Source organism: Drosophila biarmipes, unplaced genomic scaffold, assembly GCF_025231255.1.
Source record: "Drosophila biarmipes strain raj3 unplaced genomic scaffold, RU_DBia_V1.1 ptg000082l, whole genome shotgun sequence".
Taxonomy (NCBI): domain Eukaryota; kingdom Metazoa; phylum Arthropoda; class Insecta; order Diptera; family Drosophilidae; genus Drosophila; species Drosophila biarmipes.
Window position 1 is genome coordinate 2,383 of NW_026114565.1, and position 21,581 is coordinate 23,963.

The 21,581-nt window shown below is 38.8% G+C and overlaps 4 non-coding genes and 1 pseudogene across 4 annotated transcripts; all 5 read left to right on the forward strand.

The window, feature by feature from the left end:
* The first annotated feature begins 381 nt into the window (after positions 1 to 381).
* On the forward strand, positions 382 to 2,376 carry LOC127012448 (small subunit ribosomal RNA). The gene has a single exon (XR_007765936.1). It is a non-coding gene; the product is annotated as a small subunit ribosomal RNA (ribosomal RNA).
* Positions 2,377 to 3,845: 1,469 nt separating this feature from the next.
* Positions 3,846 to 4,024, forward strand: LOC127012445 (5.8S ribosomal RNA). The gene has a single exon (XR_007765934.1). It is a non-coding gene; the product is annotated as a 5.8S ribosomal RNA (ribosomal RNA).
* A 402-nt stretch (positions 4,025 to 4,426) lies between these two features.
* On the forward strand, positions 4,427 to 13,903 carry LOC127012446 (large subunit ribosomal RNA; annotated as a pseudogene).
* A 3,925-nt stretch (positions 13,904 to 17,828) lies between these two features.
* Positions 17,829 to 19,823, forward strand: LOC127012449 (small subunit ribosomal RNA). The gene has a single exon (XR_007765937.1). It is a non-coding gene; the product is annotated as a small subunit ribosomal RNA (ribosomal RNA).
* Positions 19,824 to 21,291: 1,468 nt separating this feature from the next.
* On the forward strand, positions 21,292 to 21,470 carry LOC127012447 (5.8S ribosomal RNA). Its single transcript, XR_007765935.1, has one exon. It is a non-coding gene; the product is annotated as a 5.8S ribosomal RNA (ribosomal RNA).
* Positions 21,471 to 21,581: the final 111 nt, after the last annotated feature.

Sequence of the window (21,581 nt, forward strand, 5' to 3'; positions counted from 1 at the left end):
TATGGATATATATAGATAAATTTTAAATTTATCGTCAAAATACAAATGATTAACTCAATATCTTATATTGGTTAAACAAAAATTGTACATGTGTGGATACAATATATTATGTATGTCGAACAAAAATGATATTTTAGAATGAAATGTGCATATATAAAGAAAATATATGAAAAATAAATATTGTGTTTATAAAGAATATGATTCTTTTTGACATCAATAAAAACTTGTTATTATTAGTGGCGAAACAAGTATAAATTGGAAAACAAACGTATACGAATGCTATATAAAAATGGCCGTATTCGATAGAAATAAAATCTATAACAACATATATATTGCTAATTTCTATTCAAAAAATATGAATGAAATATGAATAAAAACATTATTCTGGTTGATCCTGCCAGTAGTTATATGCTTGTCTCAAAGATTAAGCCATGCATGTCTAAGTACACACGAATTAAAAGTGAAACCGCAAAAGGCTCATTATATCAGTTATGGTTCCTTAGATCGTTAACAGTTACTTGGATAACTGTGGTAATTCTAGAGCTAATACATGCAATTAAAACATGAACCTTATGGAACATGTGCTTTTATTAGGCTAAAACCAAGCGATCGCAAGATCGTTATATTGGTTGAACTCTAGATAACATGCAGATCGTATGGTCTTGTACCGACGACAGATCTTTCAAATGTCTGCCCTATCAACTTTTGATGGTAGTATCTAGGACTACCATGGTTGCAACGGGTAACGGGGAATCAGGGTTCGATTCCGGAGAGGGAGCCTGAGAAACGGCTACCACATCTAAGGAAGGCAGCAGGCGCGTAAATTACCCACTCCCAGCTCGGGGAGGTAGTGACGAAAAATAACAATACAGGACTCATATCCGAGGCCCTGTAATTGGAATGAGTACACTTTAAATCCTTTAACAAGGACCAATTGGAGGGCAAGTCTGGTGCCAGCAGCCGCGGTAATTCCAGCTCCAATAGCGTATATTAAAGTTGTTGCGGTTAAAACGTTCGTAGTTGAACTTGTGCTTCATACGGGTAGTACAACTTACAATTGTGGTTAGTACTATACCTTTATGTATGTAAGCGTATTACCGGTGGAGTTCTTACATGTGCTTAGATACTTGTATTTTTTCATATGTTCCTCCTATTTAAAAACCTGCATTAGTGCTCTTAAACGAGTGTTATTGTGGGCCGGTACAATTACTTTGAACAAATTAGAGTGCTTAAAGCAGGCTTCAAATGCCTGAATATTCTGTGCATGGGATAATGAAATAAGACCTCTGTTCTGCTTTCATTGGTTTTCAGATCAAGAGGTAATGATTAATAGAAGCAGTTTGGGGGCATTAGTATTACGACGCGAGAGGTGAAATTCTTGGACCGTCGTAAGACTAACTTAAGCGAAAGCATTTGCCAAAGATGTTTTCATTAATCAAGAACGAAAGTTAGAGGTTCGAAGGCGATCAGATACCGCCCTAGTTCTAACCATAAACGATGCCAGCTAGCAATTGGGTGTAGCTACTTTTATGGCTCTCTCAGTCGCTTCCCGGGAAACCAAAGCTTTTGGGCTCCGGGGGAAGTATGGTTGCAAAGCTGAAACTTAAAGGAATTGACGGAAGGGCACCACCAGGAGTGGAGCCTGCGGCTTAATTTGACTCAACACGGGAAAACTTACCAGGTCCGAACATAAGTGTGTAAGACAGATTGATAGCTCTTTCTCGAATCTATGGGTGGTGGTGCATGGCCGTTCTTAGTTCGTGGAGTGATTTGTCTGGTTAATTCCGATAACGAACGAGACTCAAATATATTAAATAGATATCTTCAGGATTATGGTGTTGAAGCTTATATAGCCTTCATTCATGGTGGCAGTAAAATGTTTATTGTGTTTGAATGTGTTTATATAAGTGGAGCCGTACCTGTTGGTTTGTCCCATTATAAGGACACTAGCTTCTTAAATGGACAAATTGCGTCTAGCAATAATGAGATTGAGCAATAACAGGTCTGTGATGCCCTTAGATGTCCTGGGCTGCACGCGCGCTACAATGAAAGTATCAACGTGTATTTCCTAGACCGAGAGGTCCGGGTAAACCGCTGAACCACTTTCATGCTTGGGATTGTGAACTGAAACTGTTCACATGAACTTGGAATTCCCAGTAAGTGTGAGTCATTAACTCGCATTGATTACGTCCCTGCCCTTTGTACACACCGCCCGTCGCTACTACCGATTGAATTATTTAGTGAGGTCTCCGGACGTGATCACTGTGACGCCTTGCGTGTTACGGTTGTTTCGCAAAAGTTGACCGAACTTGATTATTTAGAGGAAGTAAAAGTCGTAACAAGGTTTCCGTAGGTGAACCTGCGGAAGGATCATTAATGTTTTAATATCCTTACCGTTAATAAAATATTTGTTTATATTATAATAAATACATTATAGTATTACAAATAAAATATGAATTGCCAAAATGTATATGAGATCTATTATAGATCAAATGAAATTTCGAACAAGCAAATCGAAATAATGCAAATATTAAAATTATATATTGTATTTAATACATATGAGAGAAATTAATAAGCAGCCAAAGCAAACAAATAAAAATTCGAACAAGCAAATCGAATTATTAAAATAATAATATTAAATTATTATTGTATATCCTTACCGTTAATAAAATATTTGTTTATATTATAATAAATACATTATAATAATACAAATAAAATATGAATTGCCAAAATGTATATGAGATCTAATATAGATCAAATAAAATTTCGAACAAGCAAATCGAAATAATGCAAATATTAAAATTATATATTGTATTTAATACATATGAGAGAAATAATAAGCAGCCAAAGCAAACAAATAAAAATTCGAACAAGCAAATCGAATTATTAAAATAATAATATTAAATTATTATTGTATATCCTTACCGTTAATAAAATATTTGTTTATATTATAATAAATACATTATAGTATTACAAATAAAATATGAATTGCCAAAATGTATATGAGATCTATTATAGATCAAATGAAATTTCGAACAAGCAAATCGAAATAATGCAAATATTAAAATTATATATTGTATTTAATACATATGAGAGAAATTAATAAGCAGCCAAAGCAAACAAATAAAAATTCGAACAAGCAAATCGAATTATTAAAATAATAATATTAAATTATTATTGTATATCCTTACCGTTAATAAAATATTTGTTTATATTATAATAAATACATTATAGTAATACAAATAAAATATGAATTGCCAAAATGTATATGATCTAATATAGATCAAATGAAATTTCGAACAAGCAAATCGAAATAATGCAAATATTAAAATTATATATTGTATTTAATACATATGAGAGAAATAATAAGCAGCCAAAACAAACAAATAAAAATTCGAACAAGCAAATCGAATTATTAAAATAATAATATTAAATTATTATTGTATATAAACACAATTAAAATACTGTGTGTATATGGACCATAATATACACGCGTTGCGATATGTATTGTTCATCTCAGTTATGCGCATACATTGGATAATGCAACAACCTAAAATGTACAATGTTGTACCTGGTTTTATACAGGTTAATGTTTTATATAAATTTCAATTTATATCGCTAAAAAAGTATTAATATATATATATATATATTTATTTACAATAAATGCAATTTAAAAAGAAATACTTTGATATATATTGGTTATATAAAACTAAGACATTTCGCAGCATTCGTTTTAGGTATAAAAATAAATTTATTGAAGGAATTGATATATGCCAGTAAAATGGTGTATTTTTAATTTCTTTCAATAAAAACATATTTGACAAAATTAAGAAACCAATTTATAAAACTCTAAGCGGTGGATCACTCGGCTCATGGGTCGATGAAGAACGCAGCAAACTGTGCGTCATCGTGTGAACTGCAGGACACATGAACATCGACATTTTGAACGCATATCGCAGTCCATGCTGTTATGTACTTTAATTAATTTTATAGTGCTGCTTGGACTACATATGGTTGAGGGTTGTAAGACTATGCTAATTAAGTTGCTTATACAAATTTTATAATGAAATTTTATAAGCATATGGTATATTATTGGATAATAATAATTTAATTATTTTATTCATAATATTAAAAAATATATGAAAAACATTATCTCACATTAGTAAATAATTTGAATGTGAAAAACGAAGAGAAATATTTTCTTTTTCAATCAAATGATACTGAGAAATGTCTAGCATAAAAATTTATCTAGAATTGTCTCTTATTAATGATTAGAAAATAGAAAACCGTTGACAATATTATTGTTCTTCGTTGATTCGTTAAATCAAACAAATGCCATTTATATACAGATATTATTAATATAACGAATTTAATAAAATGTTTTATCATTATATATAAAGAATTAATTGCATATAAAAGTTATACACAACCTCAACTCATATGGGACTACCCCCTGAATTTAAGCATATTAATTAGGGGAGGAAAAGAAACTAACAAGGATTTTCTTAGTAGCGGCGAGCGAAAAGAAATCAGTTCAGCACTAAGTCACTTCGTCTATATGGCAAATGTGAGATGCAGTGTATGGAGCGTCAATATTCTAGTATGAGAAATTAACGATTTAAGTCCTTCTTAAATGAGGCCATTTACCCATAGAGGGTGCCAGGCCCGTATAACGTTAATGATTACTAGATGATGTTTCCAAAGAGTCGTGTTGCTTGATAGTGCAGCACTAAGTGGGTGGTAAACTCCATCTAAAACTAAATATAACCATGAGACCGATAGTAAACAAGTACCGTGAGGGAAAGTTGAAAAGAACTCTGAATAGAGAGTTAAACAGTACGTGAAACTGCTTAGAGGTTAAGCCCGATGAACCTGAATATCCGTTATGGAAAATTCATCATTAGAATTGTAATATTTAAACAATATTATGATAATAGTGTGCATTTTTTCCATATAAGGACATTGTAATCTATTAGCATACCAAATTTATCATAAAATATAACTTATAGTTTATTCAAATTAATTTGCTTGCATTTTAACACAGAATAAATGTTATTAATTTGATAAAGTGCTGATAGATTTATATGAATACAGTGCGTTAATTTTTCGGAATTATATAATGGCATAATTATCATTGATTTTTGTGTTTATTATATGCACTTGTAGGATTAACAATGCGAAAGATTCAGGATACCTTCGGGACCCGTCTTGAAACACGGACCAAGGAGTCTAACATATGTGCAAGTTATTGGGATATAAACCTAATAGCGTAATTAACTTGACTAATAATGGGATTAGTTTTTTAACTATTTATAGCTAATTAACACAATCCCGGGGCGTTCTATATAGTTATGTATAATGATATTTATATTATTTATGCCTCTAACTGGAACGTACCTTGAGCATATATGCTGTGACCCGAAAGATGGTGAACTATACTTGATCAGGTTGAAGTCAGGGGAAACCCTGATGGAAGACCGAAACAGTTCTGACGTGCAAATCGATTGTCAGAATTGAGTATAGGGGCGAAAGACCAATCGAACCATCTAGTAGCTGGTTCCTTCCGAAGTTTCCCTCAGGATAGCTGGTGCATTTTAATATTATATAAAATAATCTTATCTGGTAAAGCGAATGATTAGAGGCCTTAGGGTCGAAACGATCTTAACCTATTCTCAAACTTTAAATGGGTAAGAACCTTAACTTTCTTGATATGAAGTTCAAGGTTATGATATAATGTGCCCAGTGGGCCACTTTTGGTAAGCAGAACTGGCGCTGTGGGATGAACCAAACGTAATGTTACGGTGCCCAAATTAACAACTCATGCAGATACCATGAAAGGCGTTGGTTGCTTAAAACAGCAGGACGGTGATCATGGAAGTCGAAATCCGCTAAGGAGTGTGTAACAACTCACCTGCCGAAGCAACTAGCCCTTAAAATGGATGGCGCTTAAGTTGTATACCTATACATTACCGCTAAAGTAGATGATTTATATTACTTGTAATATAAATTTTGAAACTTTAGTGAGTAGGAAGGTACAATGGTATGCGTAGAAGTGTTTGGCGTAAGCCTGCATGGAGCTGCCATTGGTACAGATCTTGGTGGTAGTAGCAAATAATCGAATGAGACCTTGGAGGACTGAAGTGGAGAAGGGTTTCGTGTGAACAGTGGTTGATCACGAGTTAGTCGGTCCTAAGTTCAAGGCGAAAGCCGAAAATTTTCAAGTAAAATACAAATGCCAAACAAATATATATATTATATAAAATCTAGCTAAATTAATATACTTGAATAATTTTGAACGAAAGGGAATACGGTTCCAATTCCGTAACCTGTTGAGTATCCGTTTGTTATTAAATATGGGCCTCGTGCTCATCCTGGCAACAGGAACGACCATAAAGAAGCCGTCGAGAGATATCGGAAGAGTTTTCTTTTCTGTTTTATAGCCGTACTACCATGGAAGTCTTTCGCAGAGAGATATGGTAGATGGGCTAGAAGAGCATGACATATACTGTTGTGTCGATATTTTCTCCTCGGACCTTGAAAATTTATGGTGGGGACACGCAAACTTCTCAACAGGCCGTACCAATATCCGCAGCTGGTCTCCAAGGTGAAGAGTCTCTAGTCGATAGAATAATGTAGGTAAGGGAAGTCGGCAAATTAGATCCGTAACTTCGGGATAAGGATTGGCTCTGAAGATTGAGATAGTCGGGCTTGATTGGGAAACAATAACATGGTTTATGTGCTCGTTCTGGGTAAATAGAGTTTCTAGCATTTATGTTAGTTACTTGTTCCCCGGATAGTTTAGTTACGTAGCCAATTGTGGAACTTTCTTGCTAAAATTTTTAAGAATACTAATTGGGTTAAACCAATTAGTTCTTATTAATTATAACGATTATCAATTAACAATCAATTCAGAACTGGCACGGACTTGGGGAATCCGACTGTCTAATTAAAACAAAGCATTGTGATGGCCCTAGCGGGTGTTGACACAATGTGATTTCTGCCCAGTGCTCTGAATGTCAAAGTGAAGAAATTCAAGTAAGCGCGGGTCAACGGCGGGAGTAACTATGACTCTCTTAAGGTAGCCAAATGCCTCGTCATCTAATTAGTGACGCGCATGAATGGATTAACGACGGACGTGTGTTTTCTCGTGGTCCCAATCAAACGGTCATTTCAAAGTTATTTCTGGGTGTACAGAGCTCGAAATTGGACTAAAATTCGCAGTTTAGTGCAAGGAAGACGCCTGTGTAAAAACAATTTTGAAAAGTGAGCGGTAAGAGTGGAAATCGCCGTTTTCCTTTTTGGAAAATTTCCACACGTGCGCGTGGGTGAGTGCAGCCGCGAGAACTTTCGTGAGAGCAAAAGCGGCGAGAGCGAGCTTTCTCTCTCGCAGTCAGCTGTTCTAGCGGGTGTGTGTACCGGCTAAACTTGCGTATCGGGTAAGTGTACTTGCTCGAGTAAGTTTGGTGGTAGGAGGAAAATGGCTCCATCTCCGATGGAGACGGCAGGTGGATGCTCGGGCAGTGAGTCTGCGAGCAGTCGTAGCGGCAGTGTTAGCCGTGATAGGCAGGGTCGGTCGAAGGGAAAGCGTGGCAGAGGTGCAGCTGCGAGGGATGCCTCACAGGCCAAGTATGTGGCCATCGACGGAGGCAGTGGTGGACCGAAGCAACTTGTGGAGAAGACGCTGTCATCGCTGGAGATGCCGCCGCCGCCGGCTCCCGTTGCTGCCATCGTCCCCGCTGCTGGCACTGTCCCCGCTGCCTCCTCTGCCGATGCCTGCGTCGGCGTCGCAGCTGGCGCCGCTGCTGGCGCCGCTGCCACCGGAGAAGGAGAATGCGTAGAGGAGCTCGAGGCAATGGAGATCGTGAGAGGTGGCCTCGGCCGAATTTCCGCGGAGATCGCGAAAATTAGGTCGGAGATCGTGCTGGACGTCACCACCTGCCTGGGACGAAGCTCAACGAGGGAGTTACTCAGAGTCGCCGCAAAGTACGAGGCCCTGATCTCGGCGCTCACGGTGCGCAATGCGATTTTGGAGGACCGGTGGAAGCAAATGAAGAGGACGCCGCTGCCAACGCCGCCACCGCCGCCACCGCCGCCACCGCCGACTATCCAACATGGAGCCGCCCATATGCCCTCGGTGTATGCCACTGCGTACCCCAGCCTGCCGGTGTCCTCTGTCATGCCCCCTGCCGTGCCGGTCCCGATGCCGAGGAAGCCGCGCGAGACCTGGTCGGCTGTGGTTCACAGCTCAGACCCGAATATTTCGGGGCAGCAGCTGGCTGAAAAGGTGCGGAAGGAGATTGCTCCTTCACTAGGAGTCCGTCTACACGAAGTCAGAGGACTGGCGCGTGGCGGTGCCATTATCCGCACCCCGTCGTCCGGGGAAATAAGGAAGGTTGTGGCAAATAGGAAGTTTGCAGAAGCTGGCTTGGAGGTGAAGCAAAGCCCAGCCCAGACTCCAAAAGTTCTGGTCAGCAATGTTGATACTGCGACGCCACCGGCTGATTTTATGAGCGAGTTGTTTAAAAACAACTTCGCAGACCGAATGGACCTGGAGGCCTTCAAAAAGCAGGTGCGGCTAGAGAAATCGTGGTCGCAGGCGGATGGCGCCACTGTAAATGTGACGCTGGAAGTCAGCACCACGGCCCTCGACGTGCTTGACGGCGGCAAGGCGTACATTGGCTGGTTTGCGTACAACTGCCGGGCGTTGGTGCGCACTTACGCATGCCACAGGTGCGTGGGTTTCGACCACAAGGTGAAGGACTGCCGGTATAAGGAGAATGTCTGCCGACAGTGCGGACAAACTGGCCACAGTGCACGCGAGTGCCAGAAGCCGGTGGACTGCCGGAACTGCCGGTTTAAGGGCTACCCGTCGGGACACCACATGCTGTCCCCGGGATGTCCCGTATATGCGGCAGTGCTTGCGAGGGTGAACTCTAGACATTAATGTTTAGGTTCATCCAAGCAAACTGTGGTCGAGGACGAGCGGCGACCATCGAGCTCGGAGTCCGGTTGCTTGAAAGCAAGAGTCTGTTCGCACTGGTTCAGGAGCCTTACGCAGGTGACGAGAGGATAGACGTGTTGCCGGATGGAGTGCGAAGCTTCGTCGATCGGCGAGGGAAGGCAGCCATCTTTGTCAGCCACCAGGATGTCATCTGCATGCCAGTGGAGCCGCTCACCAACAACTACGGCGTGTGTGTGTGCATCAAAGGAAGTTTTGGCTCAATCTTCCTTTGCGCCGCATACTGCCAGTTCGATAGCAGACCAAATGGTAGACCGAACCCGCAACCGGATGAATACAGCTACAACCTCCAGTCGTACCTAAGGTACTTGGATTCTGTCCTGCTGCTGGCCAGCAGTACTCCAGCAATCTTCGGACTTGACGCGAACGCAGCGTCCCCCATGTGGTTTAGTAAACTCCCTCCTCGACCGGAGGGACTAACTAACTACTCCCGGGGTGAGCTGCTGTCCGAGTGGATGCTGACGAAGGGAGCGGTGGTCTTGAACCAACCTAGTCAAAGCTACACGTTCGATAACATAAGATCGCACAGCGATATCGACGTGACATTCGCCAACTCAGCAGGACATATGCTAGCCACATATGAGTGGAGAGTGGACGAGTGGGAATTGAGTGACCACAACGTAATTTCCGTTGTGGCCAGCACCTCGACCGCGAATGCCGTTGGGAGATTATCTCCGGTACCGTCCTGGAACTTCTCCAATGCACGTTGGCGTCTGTTCGAACAGGAATTGGTGAATAGGGCAGCCGAGATTCCGGAAGACTTCCAAGGATTGCCGCTGGACCAACAAGTGTCTAGACTCCGCAGGATGGTGCACGATGTGTGCGACCTTGCGTTGGGAAGGAGAACGCCCGGACAGCCGAGAACGAGGGTAAGTTGGTGGACCGCTGACCTTTGCGCAAAGCGCCGCCAAGTCAGGAGACTCAGGCGCCGTCTTCAGGATGCCAGACGCCATCAGCATGATGACGTGGCCGAGCTGACTGTAGTGGAGCTGAGGCTTGCCACAGCCGACTACAGGAAGCTTATCGTGAGGACCAAGGAGAACAGCTGGAGACGCATCGTGGGAGAAAACTCGCACGATCCCTGGGGGCGCGTCTACAAGATGTGCCGAGGTCGCAAGAGACGGACGGAGATTGGGTGCCTCCGCGTGAATGGCGAGCTGGTCACCAATTGGAGTGACTGTGCGCGAGTGCTCCTCCGCAACTTTTTCCCAGCTGCGGAGTCTGACGCACCGATTGCCCCCGTGGAGGAAATCCCACCGCCCTTGAATGTCTCGGAAGTTGATGCTTGTGTCGCCAGGTTGAAGAGCAAGCGCTCGCCTGGCATGGACGGTATCAACGGGACGATTTGCAAGGCTGTGTGGCGTGCCATACCTCAGCATCTGACGGTGCTGTATTCAAACTGCGTCCGGTCGGGGTACTTCCCCGCAGAGTGGAAATGCCCACGTGTAGTGGCACTGCTCAAGGGACCCGACAAGGACAAGTGCGAACCGTCGTCATATCGCGGAATTTGCCTGCTGCCGGTTTTTGGCAAGGTGCTCGAGGCCATTATGGTGGATCGTGTGAGGGAAGTTCTTCCGGAAGGCTGTAGATGGCAATTCGGATTTCGCCAAGGACGTTGTGTGGAGGACGCTTGGATGCACGTTAAGAGCAGTGTTCATGCCAGCCCGGCGAAATACGTGCTCGGAATTTTCGTGGACTTCAAGGGAGCCTTTGACAACGTGGAATGGAGTGCTGCATTGCGCCGATTAGCCGAACTGGGATGCCGAGAGATGGGCTTGTGGCAGAGCTTTTTCTCAGGCAGAAGCGCAGTGATCCGAAGCAGTTACGAGGCAGTTAATGTTCCCGTAACTAGAGGCTGTCCGCAGGGATCAATCAGCGGCCCATTTATATGGGACTTGCTGATGGACGTTCTGCTCCGACGCCTTGAGTCGTACTGCGCCTTGAGCGCGTACGCGGATGACCTGCTGCTTCTCGTCGAGGGAGAATCCCGAAGCGTGCTAGAGACAAAAGGAGCGCAGCTAATGTCCATCGTAGAAGCGTGGGGGATGGAAGTCGGCGTTGCCGTCTCCACCAGCAAGACGGTGATAATGCTGCTTAAGGAGAACGCCCGCCCACCTTTGGCACGTAATCCTTCGGGTGTGCTTAGTCGGCCCCCAGCGGTCAAGCTTGCTGGAGCAAGCTTGCCGTATGTAAGCAGCTGCCGGTATCTTGGCATCACGGTCGAAGAATGCTTGAAATTCTCCAAGCACTTCACCTCGCTCAAGCAGCGAATGACCGGAGTCGTTGGAGCATTGGCGCGTGTGCTTCGAGCAGACTGGGGATTCAGTCCTCGAGCCAAGCGGACCATCTATGCCGGACTCATGGTACCCTGTGTGCTATTTGGTGCCCCGATATGGTATGTCGATACGACGCAGGAAGTAGTGGCCAGGAAGCGACTTCTTTCTTGCCAGAGGCTCATCCTGCTTGGTAGCCTCCCGGTTTGCCGAACAGTGTCTACTGTGGCACTGCAGGTTCTTGCTGGCGCTCCCCCGCTTGATTTGGTCGCCAAGCAAGTGGCAGCCAAATACAAGCTTAAGCGTGGATACCCGTTGGAGGAGTACGATCTGTGTTATGGCGAGGACCTCACAAGTCTTAGCCGAGGGCAGATGAAGGTGCGTACTGAGCAGTGCATACTGCACGCGTGGCAAGACAGATGGGATAGCGTAGAGTCATCCGGCCGGGTGACCTACAAGTTCATCCCGGATGTCGAATTTGCCTATCGCGATCCTAACTTTGGATTCACGATGCGTACCGGATTCTTGCTTACAGGACATGGATCGCTAAACGCATTTCTGTTTGGTGTCAGAGCGTCGGGCACTGCCGCATGCTCATGTGGCGACCCATATGAGGACTGGCAACATGTTCTATGCGACTGCCCGAACTATGAAGATTTGCGAGACCTCGATGGACTTGGTGTGCAGCAAGTTGGCGAAAGATGGATTGGATTCGATGGCATACTAGCGGATCAGGAGAAGACCAGAAGGCTTACAGCGTTTGCCGAGGAGGCGTTCAACCGGAGGAGGGACTCTTAGTCCTCATCCCTGCCGTGTGGTAGCAGCGAAGAATACTGCCACAGTCTGTCATTGCTTGTCGTAGGAGGCGACTAATATGACATGGTTGCCCCATCCGAGCTTGTCGGAGCTGAAGGGGTGAGGCCCACCGAGCCTGTAATTTTCGGTACCACGGGTTGAGCAGTTATCCAAGGCTGCTCATTGAGGTCGGCCCCCTTGTGGGAGTTTCGTGGTGGCTGTGGTTGACACCTATATCGCGGGTAGAGTCCCCGGGCTCGACGTGGATGTTGCGTTTATACAACTCGGGTGCTGCGACCCAAAGAACAGTAGAGATTTTAGATAGATCTCGCCCCAACGCAAGGGGAAGTGCTTGCCCGACAAGCAAGTACTTAAATTGCTACTGGGGTGGTTGCTATGTACATAGCTATAGCTTCTAGTCCGGGGCGTTGGTCTGGCGCTTAACCTAGACCCGCTGCACTATATGCTCCAAAGTGGGCATATGTGAGTGCCGTGGTTGTAATCCCTTTAGTGTGGAACACGCCACGTTAAATAAGTTCGGAGGGATCCGATTCCCACTGTCCCTATCTACTATCTAGCGAAACCACAGCCAAGGGAACGGGCTTGGAATAATTAGCGGGGAAAGAAGACCCTTTTGAGCTTGACTCTAATCTGGCAGTGTAAGGAGACATAAGAGGTGTAGAATAAGTGGGAGATATTAGACCTCGGTTTGGTATCGCCAATGAAATACCACTACTCTTATTGTTTCCTTACTTACTTGATTAAATGGAACGTGTATCATTTCCTAGCCATTATACGGATATATTTATTATATCTTATGGTATTGGGTTTTGATGCAAGCTTCTTGATCAAAGTATCACGAGTTTGTTATATAATCGCAAACAAATTCTTTAATAAAACGGTGCATTTATGTATTTTTGATTTGAAAATTTGGTATAACTCCAATTACTCAGGTATGATCCAATTCAAGGACATTGCCAGGTAGGGAGTTTGACTGGGGCGGTACATCTCTCAAATAATAACGGAGGTGTCCCAAGGCCAGCTCAGTGCGGACAGAAACCACACATAGAGCAAAAGGGCAAATGCTGACTTGATCTCGGTGTTCAGTACACACAGGGACAGCAAAAGCTCGGCCTATCGATCCTTTTGGTTTAAAGAGTTTTTAACAAGAGGTGTCAGAAAAGTTACCATAGGGATAACTGGCTTGTGGCGGCCAAGCGTTCATAGCGACGTCGCTTTTTGATCCTTCGATGTCGGCTCTTCCTATCATTGTGAAGCAAAATTCACCAAGCGTTGGATTGTTCACCCATGCAAGGGAACGTGAGCTGGGTTTAGACCGTCGTGAGACAGGTTAGTTTTACCCTACTAATGACAAAACGTTGTTGCGACAGCATTCCTGCGTAGTACGAGAGGAACCGCAGGTACGGACCAATGGCACAATACTTGTTCGAGCGAACAGTGGTATGACGCTACGTCCGTTGGATTATGCCTGAACGCCTCTAAGGTCGTATCCGTGCTGGACTGCAATGATAAATAAGGGGCAATTTGCATTGTATGGCTTCTAAACCATTTAAAGTTTATAATTTACTTTTTAAACGACAATGGATGTGATGCCAATGTAATTTGTAACATAGTAAATTGGGAGGATCTTTGATCACCTGATGCCGCGCTAGTTACATATAAAAGCATTATTTAATACAATGACAAAGCCTAGAATCAATTGTAAACGACTTTTGTAACAGGCAAGGTGTTGTAAGTGGTTGAGCAGCTGCCATACTGCGATCCACTGAAGCTTATCCTTTGCTTGATGATTCGATAATAAAATTGCATAATTTATTTGTTGTGTTGAACTTCTTATATAAAGTTCAACCAACAATCTATTTGTATGCATTGATTGTTTGCTTGGCTTTGTGGCGAATTTTTAATCCTTTATATATTACATTCCTAAGGTCTAGATTTTCAAGTAAGAGACCAATTTGATTAACATATCAATATAAGTACAACTCGACCATCTAATAATAACAATATGAATCGTCATCTTATTAGTGACGCGAAGATTGGCAAACATATAATATAAAAATATTCCTAAGGTCTAGATTTTCAAGTAAGAGACCAATTTGATTAACATATCAATATAAGTACAACTCGACCATCTAATAATAACAATATGAATCGTCATCTTATTAGTGACGCGAAGATTGGCAAACATATAATATAAAAATATTCCTAAGGTCTAGATTTTCAAGTAAGAGACCAATTTGATTAACATATCAATATAAGTACAACTCGACCATCTAATAATAACAATATGAATCGTCATCTTATTAGTGACGCGAAGATTGGCAAACATATAATATAAAAATATTCCTAAGGTCTAGATTTTCAAGTAAGAGACCAATTTGATTAACATATCAATATAAGTACAACTCGACCATCTAATAATAATATGAATCGTCATCTTATTAGTGACGCGAAGATTGGCAAACATATAATATAAAAATATTCCTAAGGTCTAGATTTTCAAGTAAGAGACCAATTTGATTAACATATCAATATAAGTACAACTCGACCATCTAATAATAATATGAATCGTCATCTTATTAGTGACGCGAAGATTGGCAAACATATAATATAAAAATATTCCTAAGGTCTAGATTTTCAAGTAAGAGACCAATTTGATTAACATATCAATATAAGTACAACTCGACCATCTAATAATAACAATATGAATCGTCATCTTTTTAGTGACGCGAAGATTGGCAAACATATAATATAAAAATATTCCTAAGGTCTAGAATCTTAAGCAATAGACCAATTCAACTAAGAGTTGACATATAAAAATATGTTCCTTTTAATGTTAGCAAAATTTTATCGTCACATACTGTTAGTGACGCGAACGTTTTTTTCTCCATGTTTATATGAATGTTTATTCAAAGGTAGAAAGGCAGGATCGTTATTTTATAAGTGAAGCGATAAAAAAATATTATGCAATAGGACATCTATTTATAAATATTTTTAAGTCTTAGAAATTCAAGTAAAGAGATTCAAGAAATTCATTCAACTTAGAGCGCACATATAATTAAAACTATTCCTGAGGTTTAGAAACCAAATTAAATAAAGAGGACATATAAACGTATGTGGTATTTTGATGGTAGTAAAAATGTATCGCGATATTATTAGTGACGCGACCAATTTTTATACTCTTTGCTCCATGTGCAAATATATCTAGTGTTTAGATAGTCAATTAAAAATGACAATTTTAACTAAAAGACTTAAAAAAGTGTTTGTCAAACTTATAATTTTGTCAATACTATATAAAACGCCAATCATATCCTTATAAAAGTAAATACGGTATATGGTTATAAATACAAAACCATATATAAATAAAAAAATGAAATCGTATGTATATGGCTTATAGGTATAATACCTATAAGGCATAATAATGTATAATATTAGCAAATATACATATAAAAGTGCATAAATTGTATAGATATGGCATAAAGAAGGCATTTATGAGAATAGCTAGTAGAATTTGCCCATACACTACTAGCGAAATGAGATATTTATACCTAGTGAGGGCGGCACTAGTACTATAAATTGTGGCAAAATAAATCTTATGCAAATGCATAGGATTTTGTCAATACCGTACAAAAAACTAAGTAAAACGTATGGATATTGAAAAATAAATGGATTATATTCATAAAATACGAATATTTCTTGCATTCTCTTGTTATACGAGAGAATATCATACGGAGCGGGCAGCCCCTAGTATAGTAAGCAGTCGAATGGGAGACAGCGTGTCCAAAAACACCTATAGGGAGGTGGTCGTTGGCGGACCTCTCCTCGTATTGGTCAAACTTATGATTTTGTCAATACTATATAAAACGCCAATCATATCCATATAAAAGTGAATACAGTATATGGATATGAATAAAAAACCATACATAAATAAAAAAAAAATATGTATAAAAAATTATACATATATTTATATTAAGCAATCGTATGGATGTGGCTTATAGGTATAATACCTATAAGGCATAATAATGTATAATATAGCAAATATACATATAAAAGTGCATGAATTGTATAGATATGGCATATAAGTGACATATTTATGAGAATAGCTAGTAGAATTTGCCCATACACTACTAGCGAAATGAGATATTTATACCTAGTGAGGGCGGCACTAGTACTATAAATTGTGGCAAAATAAATCTTATGCAAATGCATAGGATTTTGTCAATACCATACATAAACCGTATGGATATTGAGAAGTTAATAGATTACATCTATAATATGAGAAGTATTTTAGTATTCTTATTAAATAAGAGAATACTATAAGGGTGAGTGGCAAAGAGAATTGAATATACCCGAATGGGAGACAGCGTGTCCAAAAACTACTATAGGTGGTGTGGCAAATATGAGGAAGGCAATATATCCATATAATGAAAATAAAAGTGCGTTTTCTTATTATATAAGAGAACACTATATGGGTGAGTGGCAAAGTAAATTGAATATACCCGAATGGGAGACAGCGTGTCCAAAAACTACTATAGGTGGTGTGGCAAATATGAGGAAGGCAATATATCCATATAATGAAAATAAAAGTGCGTTTTCTTATTATATAAGAGAACACTATATGGGTGAGTGGCAAAGTAAATTGAATATACCCGAATGGGAGACAGCGTGTCCAAAAACTACTATAGGTGGTGTGGCAAATATGAGGAAGGCAATATATCCATATAATGAATATAAAAGTGCGTTGTCTTATTATATAAGAGAACACTATATGGGTGAGTGGCAAAGTAAATTGAATATACCCGAATGGGAGACAGCGTGTCCAAAAACTACTATAGGATGGTCAATGGGCCGGCCGTCTGCTATTGACATATGTCAGTAGAGAAGATATTATCCGTCAAATTTGTTTCTTTATTCATTTATTTGAATACGAGACTTGGCTCCGCGGTTAATATTTTAAGCCCAAAGATAATAACGTTGAAACAAAGGCCAAGTTTCTATTGTACATAGAATAACAAATTGTTTCCGAATTTTATCGTTAATTTTAGGAGGTAGGCTAACATGATTTATATTATATGTGTATTATTAAATAATAATAGTACATAAAAGTCTACCAAAGAAATATAAAAATGTAATTATGAATACATTTTCAATATTAATATCAACTTATATTGTTGATAATAAAAAATAGCTATTAAGAGAGTTATTTAAGAAATTATATAATATATAATAAAGAGTATATATATAAATAATATATAAGTATATATTATTTAAGAAATAAATATAGTAGTAATAATTATATATATACACTCGGTTCTATTTTATATATTACCAGAGACTTATATGGATATATATAGATAAATTTTAAATTTATCGTCAAAATACAAATGATTAACTCAATATCTTATATTGGTTAAACAAAAATTGTACATGTGTGGATACAATATATTATGTATGTCGAACAAAAATGATATTTTAGAATGAAATGTGCATATATAAAGAAAATATATGAAAAATAAATATTGTGTTTATAAAGAATATGATTCTTTTTGACATCAATAAAAACTTGTTATTATTAGTGGCGAAACAAGTATAAATTGGAAAACAAACGTATACGAATGCTATATAAAAATGGCCGTATTCGATAGAAATAAAATCTATAACAACATATATATTGCTAATTTCTATTCAAAAAATATGAATGAAATATGAATAAAAACATTATTCTGGTTGATCCTGCCAGTAGTTATATGCTTGTCTCAAAGATTAAGCCATGCATGTCTAAGTACACACGAATTAAAAGTGAAACCGCAAAAGGCTCATTATATCAGTTATGGTTCCTTAGATCGTTAACAGTTACTTGGATAACTGTGGTAATTCTAGAGCTAATACATGCAATTAAAACATGAACCTTATGGAACATGTGCTTTTATTAGGCTAAAACCAAGCGATCGCAAGATCGTTATATTGGTTGAACTCTAGATAACATGCAGATCGTATGGTCTTGTACCGACGACAGATCTTTCAAATGTCTGCCCTATCAACTTTTGATGGTAGTATCTAGGACTACCATGGTTGCAACGGGTAACGGGGAATCAGGGTTCGATTCCGGAGAGGGAGCCTGAGAAACGGCTACCACATCTAAGGAAGGCAGCAGGCGCGTAAATTACCCACTCCCAGCTCGGGGAGGTAGTGACGAAAAATAACAATACAGGACTCATATCCGAGGCCCTGTAATTGGAATGAGTACACTTTAAATCCTTTAACAAGGACCAATTGGAGGGCAAGTCTGGTGCCAGCAGCCGCGGTAATTCCAGCTCCAATAGCGTATATTAAAGTTGTTGCGGTTAAAACGTTCGTAGTTGAACTTGTGCTTCATACGGGTAGTACAACTTACAATTGTGGTTAGTACTATACCTTTATGTATGTAAGCGTATTACCGGTGGAGTTCTTACATGTGCTTAGATACTTGTATTTTTTCATATGTTCCTCCTATTTAAAAACCTGCATTAGTGCTCTTAAACGAGTGTTATTGTGGGCCGGTACAATTACTTTGAACAAATTAGAGTGCTTAAAGCAGGCTTCAAATGCCTGAATATTCTGTGCATGGGATAATGAAATAAGACCTCTGTTCTGCTTTCATTGGTTTTCAGATCAAGAGGTAATGATTAATAGAAGCAGTTTGGGGGCATTAGTATTACGACGCGAGAGGTGAAATTCTTGGACCGTCGTAAGACTAACTTAAGCGAAAGCATTTGCCAAAGATGTTTTCATTAATCAAGAACGAAAGTTAGAGGTTCGAAGGCGATCAGATACCGCCCTAGTTCTAACCATAAACGATGCCAGCTAGCAATTGGGTGTAGCTACTTTTATGGCTCTCTCAGTCGCTTCCCGGGAAACCAAAGCTTTTGGGCTCCGGGGGAAGTATGGTTGCAAAGCTGAAACTTAAAGGAATTGACGGAAGGGCACCACCAGGAGTGGAGCCTGCGGCTTAATTTGACTCAACACGGGAAAACTTACCAGGTCCGAACATAAGTGTGTAAGACAGATTGATAGCTCTTTCTCGAATCTATGGGTGGTGGTGCATGGCCGTTCTTAGTTCGTGGAGTGATTTGTCTGGTTAATTCCGATAACGAACGAGACTCAAATATATTAAATAGATATCTTCAGGATTATGGTGTTGAAGCTTATATAGCCTTCATTCATGGTGGCAGTAAAATGTTTATTGTGTTTGAATGTGTTTATATAAGTGGAGCCGTACCTGTTGGTTTGTCCCATTATAAGGACACTAGCTTCTTAAATGGACAAATTGCGTCTAGCAATAATGAGATTGAGCAATAACAGGTCTGTGATGCCCTTAGATGTCCTGGGCTGCACGCGCGCTACAATGAAAGTATCAACGTGTATTTCCTAGACCGAGAGGTCCGGGTAAACCGCTGAACCACTTTCATGCTTGGGATTGTGAACTGAAACTGTTCACATGAACTTGGAATTCCCAGTAAGTGTGAGTCATTAACTCGCATTGATTACGTCCCTGCCCTTTGTACACACCGCCCGTCGCTACTACCGATTGAATTATTTAGTGAGGTCTCCGGACGTGATCACTGTGACGCCTTGCGTGTTACGGTTGTTTCGCAAAAGTTGACCGAACTTGATTATTTAGAGGAAGTAAAAGTCGTAACAAGGTTTCCGTAGGTGAACCTGCGGAAGGATCATTAATGTTTTAATATCCTTACCGTTAATAAAATATTTGTTTATATTATAATAAATACATTATAGTATTACAAATAAAATATGAATTGCCAAAATGTATATGAGATCTATTATAGATCAAATGAAATTTCGAACAAGCAAATCGAAATAATGCAAATATTAAAATTATATATTGTATTTAATACATATGAGAGAAATTAATAAGCAGCCAAAGCAAACAAATAAAAATTCGAACAAGCAAATCGAATTATTAAAATAATAATATTAAATTATTATTGTATATCCTTACCGTTAATAAAATATTTGTTTATATTATAATAAATACATTATAATAATACAAATAAAATATGAATTGCCAAAATGTATATGAGATCTAATATAGATCAAATAAAATTTCGAACAAGCAAATCGAAATAATGCAAATATTAAAATTATATATTGTATTTAATACATATGAGAGAAATAATAAGCAGCCAAAGCAAACAAATAAAAATTCGAACAAGCAAATCGAATTATTAAAATAATAATATTAAATTATTATTGTATATCCTTACCGTTAATAAAATATTTGTTTATATTATAATAAATACATTATAATAATACAAATAAAATATGAATTGCCAAAATGTATATGAGATCTAATATAGATCAAATAAAATTTCGAACAAGCAAATCGAAATAATGCAAATATTAAAATTATATATTGTATTTAATACATATGAGAGAAATAATAAGCAGCCAAAGCAAACAAATAAAAATTCGAACAAGCAAATCGAATTATTAAAATAATAATATTAAATTATTATTGTATATCCTTACCGTTAATAAAATATTTGTTTATATTATAATAAATACATTATAGTAATACAAATAAAATATGAATTGCCAAAATGTATATGATCTAATATAGATCAAATGAAATTTCGAACAAGCAAATCGAAATAATGCAAATATTAAAATTATATATTGTATTTAATACATATGAGAGAAATAATAAGCAGCCAAAACAAACAAATAAAAATTCGAACAAGCAAATCGAATTATTAAAATAATAATATTAAATTATTATTGTATATAAACACAATTAAAATACTGTGTGTATATGGACCATAATATACACGCGTTGCGATATGTATTGTTCATCTCAGTTATGCGCATACATTGGATAATGCAACAACCTAAAATGTACAATGTTGTACCTGGTTTTATACAGGTTAATGTTTTATATAAATTTCAATTTATATCGCTAAAAAAGTATTAATATATATATATATATATTTATTTACAATAAATGCAATTTAAAAAGAAATACTTTGATATATATTGGTTATATAAAACTAAGACATTTCGCAGCATTCGTTTTAGGTATAAAAATAAATTTATTGAAGGAATTGATATATGCCAGTAAAATGGTGTATTTTTAATTTCTTTCAATAAAAACATATTTGACAAAATTAAGAAACCAATTTATAAAACTCTAAGCGGTGGATCACTCGGCTCATGGGTCGATGAAGAACGCAGCAAACTGTGCGTCATCGTGTGAACTGCAGGACACATGAACATCGACATTTTGAACGCATATCGCAGTCCATGCTGTTATGTACTTTAATTAATTTTATAGTGCTGCTTGGACTACATATGGTTGAGGGTTGTAAGACTATGCTAATTAAGTTGCTTATACAAATTTTATAATGAAATTTTATAAGCATATGGTATATTATTGGATAATAATAATTTAATTATTTTATTCATAATATTAAAAA